The sequence below is a fragment of the Brassica oleracea genome, chromosome C8 (assembly GCF_000695525.1).
Source record: "Brassica oleracea var. oleracea cultivar TO1000 chromosome C8, BOL, whole genome shotgun sequence".
NCBI classification, from domain to species: Eukaryota; Viridiplantae; Streptophyta; class Magnoliopsida; order Brassicales; family Brassicaceae; genus Brassica; species Brassica oleracea.
The window spans coordinates 6,193,245-6,203,379 of NC_027755.1; the positions used below are offsets into that span (position 1 = coordinate 6,193,245).

Sequence of the window (10,135 nt, forward strand, 5' to 3'; positions counted from 1 at the left end):
TCAGACTTAGAGGACATGACTTAGAGGACATGCTCAGGGATTGCGTCTTACAGTGGGATGGAAGATCGGAAAGCATTACATCTAGAAGAGTTTGCCTACATCGACAACTATCGTTCGAGCATTGAGATGGCACCGTATGAGGCTATTTATGGTAGGCCTTGTCGTATACCACTTTGTTGGACCAAAGTGAGGGAGTGACATGAGTTGGAACTATTAATGGTTCAAGAGATGGTATAGAAAATGGACATGTTCAAGGATTGGCTTTGGGACGCCCATGACGGCAAAGGATTTATGCAGCGAAACGCCGTAAGGATTTGGAGTTACATATGAGTGATCTAGTGTACCTGAAAATAAAGACATTTCAAGAGGGACCTAAGACTCAGAAGCTAAAGCAGCTTAAAACGAGGTACATGGGATTGTATCCTTCGGTGGAGCGGATTGGAGCAGTATTATCAGCAGTGTATCAGACTTCCATGACGTGGTCCATGTGTCAAGTTTGAGGAAGGTCGGGAGAGGGCCAAAGCTCATTTTGCAGCAGCCGCTAAGTGCTCATGGCAAAAAAAAAAAAAAAATTGTATGCACCTTGTCAGCCAATAGATATTATAAATCGGCAAGTAAAAGAGGTTCAGGAGATGATGACCATGTTGTTCAAATGTGGTTGAGTAAGAAAAACAAGATCCAGGAGAAGACCTAAAAGACTGAAACTCTGATGATGATTGATTATCCAGAGCTTTTTCAGGATGGTATTTGACAGCCGCCTCAAGATTTGAATTCGAGGGCGAATTCTAGTTAAGTGGGAAAGAATTGTAACGACCCGGTTTTCTCTACCGGATCTTGTTTTCTTTCTCTCTTTAATTAATTGGACCAAACTCAATTTATTCCCTTTTGGTTTAGTTAAATCGTGATTATATATATATAAAACTTGTTATCTCCTTCTCGACTCTAACCTAGCCGCATACCTCCATGCTTCATGATTTCTCATCTCCTTCCCATTTCTCTCGCCCAGTACATGTGTCACTTCTACTCCTTGTGTGCGTAAGTCTATCAGAGAACCCGATACGAGACGCAGCAACCATCCTACCTCAAGCGTTGTCCACATGAGCAAAGACGAGAAGGAGAGAAGACGTACGAACCGGAGCCACCATCTCATCATCACCAACCACCACTGAGTTGTGCCCCTGTGAACCTAAATACACCAGACGTGTGACCTATAGCACCAGAGATACTTTTGTGCAGCAGAGATTTCATCATGTCTTAAGCTGAGGAGAAGAGATGGATACATCAGACCCATGGCTGAGGAGTGGTTTTGCGAGAGGCTTCTAGTATGATCCAGGGGGTTCTAGGAAACGAGTCATGGCTCTTTGGATAGATCTCGTTTCCAGGAGTCTGTAGAAACAAACGGAATCAAGATCGGAGTTGTACAGTAAAAGTTATTGACATGCTTCTTGGACAAGAATAAGCTTAAGCTGTTGGAATGCTGAAACAGTTCCGACCAGTGTCAGAGTAAAGGCGAAACGGTCAATCTTAACAAAAGATTTCAGTCTGGAAATTTTACAGTAAGTAGTTAACTCTTTCAGTTATCATCTCCAACAAACAGATTGTCATTCCGAGTTATTTTCTGAGAGTTAAGCTTGTTTTCGTGAGAGGTGTTGGTGCAGTCTACGTTTGCGACCCGTCTGGAGACGAAGCTATTTTGATTAATCAAATGGTGTCCGATCGGAGTAAACCCGTTGGCTACGGATAGAGGACATCTAGGGATACATTATGACTGGAGGGATTGAAAAGTTAACGGCTAGTTCTTGAGTTATGCATCTGTTTTCTCTAGGGTTCAGTTCTGGCAGAATCATCGTATTCATTTATTTTCAGAGACTTTCGGAGTTGCTGTGGTAGAGCCATCAAGGTCTATTTTGTGTTTCTCAGGTTTTATTTAGAACCCGTGGGCGTGGGTGCAGAGACGTTTGCATTCGACGCAGCTTTGGAGGGCGGGGGTACAGAGACAGACTGTACTAGCGACGCAGCGTATGTATATATATATCAGTACGAGGAGATGCGGGGTGTATGGACTAGCTATATGCTATCATCGCATTGTTTGTGTTGTGTTTGTGTGATGTTTTAGGCGTCTTGTTTGTTCATGTTAGAGCTAAACTTCCATAGTAGGAGTTCTATTTACTCAAGTCAGTGGTTTGCTTGTTTAGCATCTCATACCTCACGGAGTAACTCCCCTGTTACTCACCCCTCATATTCCTTCCCCTTTCAGATGAGACTGACGAGCAAGAGTGATTGCTATCGGGATGGTGCTTTGGGAGTTTTATTCTTGTCTTTTTCAGACTTGCGGATTTTATGCTTTTATTGATATTTTCGGGATTTATTATGTTATTTGGATTTATGGCTATTTATTGGATTTACGACTTTGGAGTGGACTTTTGAGAAGTAATAAATGGAGGTTTCAGACTTTTTTATTTATTTAAGCTATTTCAGAAAATAAGGGTGTTACAAAATATTTCAGGGTTTATAATACTGATTAGGGGACGAAATGTTTTGGTTAAAATCACAATTTTAATTAAAATACATCATATACAAAAAAAATCTAAATTTTTATTATATGATTAATGTAATTGTGTAATTTATTTTAATAATAAATAATTAAACAAAAATGATAGAAAGTATACAGATTGTTAGCAAATCTTTGTTATTTAAAATCATTAATTGTCATATATATCTTAATCACATTAGGTAATTCCGTAGGTTTAATTTAAGGAAAAAATATATAATAATTTCAATTTGATAAATGAATGATCCATAATGGACATACTATATAATATAACATTCCCTACAATTTAATTTTAGCTAGCAAAATTCTCAATTGATTCTAAAGCCGCCATGTAAGCAAAATTAGCATTATAATTACGTGACAACTCAGCAGGTCACTTTTTTAATTAGTACAAACTACATGTTATAACTTTTTAAATGTTTTTCAATTAATATATAAGGGATACCCAAACTAAGCCTAGTCGCCTATATATTCAAAAATATAGGGACATCCACACGTCTCACATAACCCCTTAGTTAGCCGTTCAAACACGCATCCATAATAATGATGGAAGCGTTTCAGAACTGTTTTCAAAACCACTTTCTCTTTAGTGCAAAAACCAGAAAAATCATTTATTTTATTTTCGTTTTGCATCTCTTTAACCATTATCCATTCTTTTATTCATTCACAAGATAGTTCTAATCTAGGTATCGAAATGGTTGCTTCCAAACTCGTAAAATTATCAAAAGATCTAGCAGATGAAACAAATGTCTCTTTGCCTAAGGTGATGTTCGCCGACAGCGAGGAACCGTGCGGCGTTAGGGTTCTCACCTATCAGTCCTTGCGAGCGATCAACACCATCCTGACGAAGACGAGATCCAATATCTCCTAGAGTCCTCATTTGGTAAGATAGTCGTTATAGCTGGAAAACCTGTCTTTTCTAGAAGATTTGGTAGAGTCCTTCTTTCCAGGCAACTAAAGGCCAAAAAAACAAGAAGCTTGGTTTCGATTAGCTGGAAAGCATATTCGGTTTTCATTGCGAAAGTTTTCCATAGTGACGAGACTTGCTTGCGGCGACTTCCCAAAAAAACCGAAGGTGTAGAAAAACATTAACGAGAAACCCTATTGGTCGGAGCTCTTTGGTAGTGTTGAAGAGATGCGAGTATTAAGAGATGTGAAGATGGTTAGGAAAAAACGGTTAGAAATCGAGATATCCGGATGAAACTCGCATGTCTTGCAATTGTTTCATCCGTTTTGCTGTCCACAAATCTCAAGATGAAGATGCATAAGGAACATGCTGAGCTGCTGGGAGACATCGACGAATTTTTTGCCTTCCCATGGGGTCGACTAGCATTCAACATGCTGATGACTAGCATCAAAAAAGGGATGAAATTTCTCTATCCTAAAATACAATAGCACTGAAAGGGTTCACACTAGATCTACAGCTTGTAATTGTTGAAGATGTCCCTTTTTGACTAAAGTCGTTCAAGAAGCATGTTCCTCATCTGAATCTGACAGCGACCAAAATGAGATTGATTGTCTGGTAAGCAAAACAAAGAAGAAGACTTTGAATCTTGCCCATGCTCTTGAAGTGGACAGAAAAGCAGAGGTATGCAATTAGTTATTTTGTTCCAACTCTTCATTTGTTAATATACAACTGGTAATGGTTAAACACCGTCTTTCTTTGCATCGTTTCTGAGTTTTCATTTTGCTGATCCATGTCTTTTATTATCTAGGTTCTGGTCAGAAGCATTATTCCACAAGATCCAAAACGACTCTTCGAAGAGTCCCTATTTGTATTGGCAGATGAAGTTACACTGACATCAAAGTAGAAAAAATTCTCAGGCTTATCTATGCAAATTATGTCTTCTCAAAGGATATGTTCAAAGGTGGAGAAACCAAATCCGATGTAGAGAAAATGCGTGAGTAATCCAAAGCTGCCACTAAAAAGAAGCAACCAATTAACAAGCAGACACTAACTGTTGTCTTTGATGAAGCCAGAGTTAGCTCAATTTTTATTTCCGTTCTGAAACCTAAGCTTCATAGGGTTGATGGGAATGTTGCAGCGGCGCTCGCTTCCGTTAAATATTCTGCTCTCGCGTACAAAGCTTCTGTTGTTGCAGCCGTGGAGGCAATGTTTACGGCTTTCAAAGCCGAATCCTTTCTTCTGTTGCCCCCGAATGCTCAGCCTGCCGCTCAGGCACAACATTCTACCCTACCCCACCACGTGGAAACGGTGGCATGGCCGGTATCTCAGAACATGCAGACAGAGGTGGTGGTGACGAAAATGATCAGATTATCAAAAATGTCATGGAAAATCTTAGTCAATATTCAACCCCACCTGGTTCTGCTCAACGTTGTCATGTAAGTGTGCCTGACCTTTTTTTTTCAATTTTACCAAACACCGAGATTACACATTCACTGTATCATCTTAGACTTTTTGTGTATGCGCATATGATTGAATCCAAAACCTATTATATTAGCTTTTCTTATCTACGTTTCGTACTTTCTCACTCTTACCATTTGTAATTATATCGATACAATAATGGAGACAACTGGGTTATTGTGGTTGAACATTTTCATTTTTTAAATCCGGATCCCAAGAGATACTTCACGTTATTGTGTTTTTGTCGTCACGTCCTGTTGACAACATATTCTCCTATACCTAGATTTAATTTCAGGTTTCTAACGCCCGCTCACAACATCGACAATCCCACATGCCCTCGTCTGCCCGTCTAAAAGAAAACAACCAGAAACTTACTTCTGGGTCGGCCCACAGCCAGACCCACGAGCGCACGGAACAAATTCTATGGTTACATTTTTTTCTTTCTATTTTCTACATTTTTAATCATCATGCATATTCAACGGCATGCACCCTGGATTCATAATACTGGCAACCTTTAATTCATAATGCAGATCCCTTCCTTTTCTTTGGGCCAGACTCAGGAGGACCCAACAGGGGGCGTAGATGATTAGATGGCAGACAATGACCATGAAAATGAGATGGTAGACAATGACAATGAACTGGTCGTGGACCCAAATGATGATACTATTATTTGTCGCAAAAGCAAGCGCTTGAGTATTGTCCCTTCGACATTGATTACTAACTAACAATGTGGTACTACCATTCTTAACTATGCCCGGGAGGGGCAAATGTGTGGGAATAGTGACTATGAGGCGTCGGTTATTCGTGAGAAGTACGTGCGCCTCACCACAATACTCAAGAAACCTTGATAACAGTTCTATTCCTCAACATATTCGGATATCACTCATCGAAGCTAGGATTTTATGTTTGATACACATAAAAAAATTGGGCTTCGTACCCAATCCTTGATTTCAGTGTGATCAACGTTGATGGTCTGTCAGCCACTGGCAAGAACATTATTGACATTAAGGATAGAAACTGGTTGCTATCTTAAAAGGTATGCGTCGATGTTTATTAAATAGTAAGTATTTGTCTATTATGCAACCACCCCATCTTTACATTACGCAGGTCTTAGATATCTTTACAAGGCTAGTTAGATCAATGTTCGATAATCAAGTTACTGCCAAAGGTGACAACACATCAAGATTTCTTGATAGTCAGTTTGCGGCGATGTTGCTTGGGAACTATCCAAAGTTCAAAAAGGTCAAGCCGAAGGGGCAGGTGAATTTTCTTAGAAAAAGTTACAGCTTTGTCACCACTGCAACGCGTCTCTATCTTCCATTCAACCTCGACAAAAAGCATTGGATTGGCTTATGTGTGGATTTCACAACTTCAAAGATTTATGTTTTTGATTGCAACTCAGGACTTCAAACAAACACTGCGCTAGGTAAAGAACTCCTATCTATTTCAGAAAAGTTTATATTCCTTATGAAGCAATGTGGTGCTTCGGATGTGGTTGTTGATAAGCCACTGGCTGTTGAAAAAATCAAAGGTGTGGCACAAAACACCAACCCAGCCAATGCTGGAATCACAACATCTTTGTTGATCCAAACACATGCTCTCTTTGGTCCTTAAATGTGTAGGTGTATCACTTTGTCAATCATCGCGGATGAAGCACAAAGGGCCGCTATTATGATCTATAAGTTTCTCATGAAACTGTAGGACATATTTTCTTCTTTTGTTTAAATCTTTCTTTTATGATTGCATAACAATGATTCTGGTTGCTTTCTTCTGTTTCCGGATTTCATATTCTGTTGAATTATATTTATCTTAATCATCACCTTTTTCATTTGAAGTCTAAATGTTTTTTTATCGGATTGCTACATACAGTTTTTCTGAATATATGCTTGTTTAACCTTGACCTCCAAATTAAGAATAACATTTAACTTATGGTGTAATTAAATAAGACTTCCATGTAACACCATTTTTGACTACTCATTGACGGACTTAATTTTCCTTTCCTTAATCATAGATCCAGTTATAAAAACATAAATGGTCTGCTGCGAATATTCTAAGTCTATCATCTTAAACTCATTTTACTCACCTAATGATGTCTTAATAGATTGAAATCGTATTTTTTTTTTTGTTAAGTTAATATCTTTTTTGAAGTCATTTGACACCCACAACCAACAAGAAAACATCATGTTTTTATATACTAGATCCTGTTATAGCACTGCCAAAAGGTTTTTGTTTCCATCATTATACACGTTTCACAATTTTGTTGTTAAATTCGTTTTTGTTGAAATGTTTTCGGACATTAAATTCAGTAGAAGAAACTTTTTATTTTCAGTACATACTTTGACTTCCTACCTCAATAGTTTTGAATATCACCAAAATATATCACATTAGATGCGTACTTCATAACTTATATGACCTTGAAGTTTCATCTTACATCCAAAATTGGCACAAGAGGCCACAAAAACCCACATTTTCCGTCAAGTCTTAATCCAAAATACAGAAAAGATTAACTTAATTTTAACAAAAAAAATTCAATTGGATCTTAACGGGTTCCTCCTACTCCACCGGTATTTCCATCGTTGTTAGAATCATAAATCCTCTGCGCTATTTGCGGTACACCTCCAGCTATCATCTCTCCTTCCAACTTCGCAGGCGACCCATTAATTCCCCTCCTCAACGATTCACCTTGCATTCAAATAAAAAGAAGACACAGTTCAGATGGCACATTATATCTGGATATAAATTTATAAATCCGGATTTATTAGTCATATTAAATGAAAGATTCCATTTATTTTATCCAACACCCTTGACAATCATATTTCAAAGCATGATATTGTCTTGCCTTAGTTTAACAAACATATGATCAACTTGACACAAACCTTTCTCACAGATAACGTCACCGCCTGGCCCACTACAGCCGATGGTAGCGATGTTCATCTCACCACCCATTTCTCCCACGGTCTTCACTTCAGTTGAGGAACCGATGGAAAACACTTCTACATGAACCTCAATTTGAGGCCTAGGTGGAGGAGTGGGATTGGTAATATTGAGATCGGTGTGGTGTGGGCGGGGGTAACAAACATATTCGGAGCCGGGAACACCATAACTCCTCTCAAGTTCAATTGCGTACCTTGAAGCAATCTAGCTTTCCCAATATCCTGGCCTGATTTCCTAGTGTTAAGGTTCCTCATTCAGAACAAATCCAACCCTCACACCGCCGTATAGAGATGAAGGGTGATCGTTCTTCAAGACTGATCTAGGAGAAATTGTTAGGAACCAAAAATGATGCGTCCATATTATAATTTGGTGTCCATTATGTGTCTGCATCTTAGTTCATACTAACCTTTTTAGACTGTTATAATATATGAACATGAGATGTTGTTAAAATAACAAGTTACAATATAAAATTATCCGTTTTTTCAACAACACCAAAACCAGCTATCCCATTTATTGGATTTCCCTCAAGTATCGAGTGGCTCATCACCTCCTGCTTGTCAATCGTAGGGACAAAGTGATCTCCAATATCAGCATCAGCGCTTACATTTAGGTCTAGACAGTTTCTGGCTTTCTCAATCTCCAAAGAAATTTGATAAGCAAGCCATCATTTTCTCCTTGTTGAAAATTTCGCTAAAGACTCGTTGACTACACCTTATTTCGTCATCCCTAATTATGTCTGCAATTTTTTTGGTTATTAATCACTACAACTTTCATCTATTATGAATCCAGTTACGGTGTTGTAATTCTTTAAATAAATATTATGTTGTCACTACCATTAATCGCAGCCATGTGTTGTTCCTCAGTGACACCGTCTGCAAAAAAAGTTCTGTCCCCAATGGTAAATGGACCCCTGCATATGAATTGGTACTTAGCGACATCCTTAGGTCCAAACACTACGCATAGTTTTGCCTTAATGTTCCACTCGTGAACACTCATCATCATCTTGACGTGAACATTTGTCAGAATGTTGTGGTGGGCATGTATCACCGTGGTCATGTATCACCATCTGGCTCAAGCATCGAAGGCGGTAGCTGAAACGTGACAAGCAGCGGAGTTTGTGTGCTAAGATTAAAGACACCCCTTAGATAACCCTTCCGAGAGTCAATTTGTTTATTGGCCCGGACAACGATGTAATGAGACAATACAATATGATATTCGTTGAATCTCCACACCCCTGCAGTGATTTGCACCATTGGCCCTTGAATACAAGAACTAAACGACCCATCTGCAGATTGAAAAATACAAAAAAAAAAAATTCAACTATATTATTCCAACAAATATCAGCTCTTGTAATGGAAACCTCGAAACATATGAAGCTCATAAAAGAGAAAGGCTTTCTTTATCAAGAATGTGGTCCCAAAAAAAAAAGAAAATAGAAACCCGTCTAAAATTCAACCAATACTTGTCTTTTTCGATACTTCAGGTAGGTTCTCATTGTTTATCTTTTATCCAATATATATAGGTAAGATTAGTGTTGTAGATGAAAAAAAGAAGAATTATCTATATATCGTAAAATACTCTCACTGGCAACCGGTCATACATAATCTATCCTCTCATTAAATGCTCTCAGCTTACCTAGGGCTAGAACATCATCATTACGCACATTCTGACATGACAAAACAACTTTCTTCATTTTTTAAAAAATTAAATAGATCATTATCTTAAAACCCTCCCATCCAAAATCTTTTCTTGTACGTTAACTTTAGAAAATATATTCAACTAGTGGTATATTCGTATGTTTTATTTTTTAATGAATTTAAAATTGTTTTTTATCCATATGATAATTGATTAAGGATAGTAGTGTATTACTTTGTTTTGAAATATGTCAAAGAGGATGTGTTTGTTTTGTGATTATGTTGTATGACTTTGATATTTGTGTTATTCACATGGGAAATTGTCATGTTTACCATTTTTTTGGTATCATTATTCATGTTTACCACTACTAAAGATACATCTTAAAAAATATGTTTTTTATTAAGAGTCAAAAGACTATTATACCCTTATTTTCTCTATATATAATAAAAAATAAAAATAAAAAAAATAATAAATTTATATTTTCGAATTATACTTTTCAAATTCGACTTTTTTTTTTGAATTTTTGAAAACTGAAATGATTTTTGAAACTATTTTCTAAAAGTTTTTTATATTATTTAAGTGTTTATTTATATATTTATTAGAATCTTAAATTTCACACTCCAAAAACTCTACCCCATCCGTCAACTATA

General features: G+C 37.5%; 1 long non-coding RNA gene across 3 annotated transcripts in view; it reads left to right on the forward strand.

Annotated features, from left to right (window-relative positions):
- Positions 1-9,573, forward strand: part of LOC106312138 — a 13,177-nt gene extending 3,604 nt beyond the window's left edge. Inside the window, exons 4-5 of one of the 3 annotated variants that reach the window (XR_001264144.1) lie at positions 8,714-8,774; positions 8,874-9,573. This is a non-coding gene — a long non-coding RNA (uncharacterized LOC106312138). Of the gene's footprint in view, positions 1-1,920; positions 2,017-4,266; positions 5,027-8,713; positions 8,775-8,873 lie in introns of those variants that run through there. The other 2 variants (XR_001264142.1, XR_001264143.1) reach the window with 2 other exon arrangements.
- Positions 9,574-10,135: the final 562 nt, after the last annotated feature.